The sequence below is a fragment of the Sinocyclocheilus grahami genome, unplaced genomic scaffold (genome assembly GCF_001515645.1).
Source record: "Sinocyclocheilus grahami isolate Dianchi unplaced genomic scaffold, SAMN03320097.WGS_v1.1 scaffold9852.1, whole genome shotgun sequence".
In the NCBI taxonomy this organism is placed as follows: Eukaryota; Metazoa; Chordata; class Actinopteri; order Cypriniformes; family Cyprinidae; genus Sinocyclocheilus; species Sinocyclocheilus grahami.
In genome coordinates this window covers 4,439-5,467 of record NW_015512889.1, presented here as the reverse complement: position 1 = coordinate 5,467, position 1,029 = coordinate 4,439, and positions in this window count along the sequence as shown.

Below are 1,029 nucleotides of genomic sequence, written 5' to 3'. Positions count from 1 at the left end.
TGTAGACGTTAATAAAACACAATCTAATAGGTAGAAAATTCAATTCATTGTTAGCTTCCGGTTTTCGCTGTATCCCTTCTAGCCACAACCCAATTTCTGCCAGTTTTGGGTTTGTTGGCGTGTTGGGCGGAGCGCGCATGCGCAGACAGCTCACTCTCACACACTCACTGCAGGAGCACGGAGACCTCAGGACACTGGATGAATAGAGGGAGAATAACCGTAAATGTCCAGATGGGAATATGTGGGTAGAGCATGGCGACGTCCTAAAGAAGACAAAGACTTTTTAGATAGCGACACCTCCACTGCCTCTTATAACGCGGGACGTAGAGGATCATTGAGGAGAAAACAGCCGAATTCATATAATAATAGTAATATGGGGTACCAGAATGGATGAAACTCTCTGGGCAGAACCCCACTTTTATTACCGGATCGGCCCGAAATAGATGTGAAAATAAGCCCAACCGAGTGTTTGAACAGCGACCTGACACATGTATGTTACAAAATCTGATCTGTGTGTGACAGAAAAAAGCAAAAGTCCGATTTGATGCGTTGAATTCCTTCGGAGAGATGTCATCGTTGTAAGTGCTGGATGTGAATATGGGAGATCTGACCGACTCCAGAGATCCGAAAAAGACTTTCATTGTTCCTGCCATCAAGTCTTATGATCATTATGATTTTAATAGAGCTAAAATCAGAGCCAGCCTCAAATGGCTGGTGGCCAAAGCCTTTGGTACAGGTAGGTGGCGTGTTTCTCTTTCTGCACCATCATCTTTGTCTCTTGATTTGATTTCCGATGTGTGGCATTGAATGCGTTTGATATCAAACATATGTAAATGTACAAATATAGATTTAAATACGAATGCATTTTATAATGTAAAATTTAGTGTGTTAATAAATGCACTTTGCTCATGCAGACCCCTAAAATGAGGATTTTGTATTATATTATGTTACATAATGTTAATATTCAACGATTGCAACATGTCACTTTATAAACAATCTCATGTTAAGTAAGTGCTGTTTATTAATTGT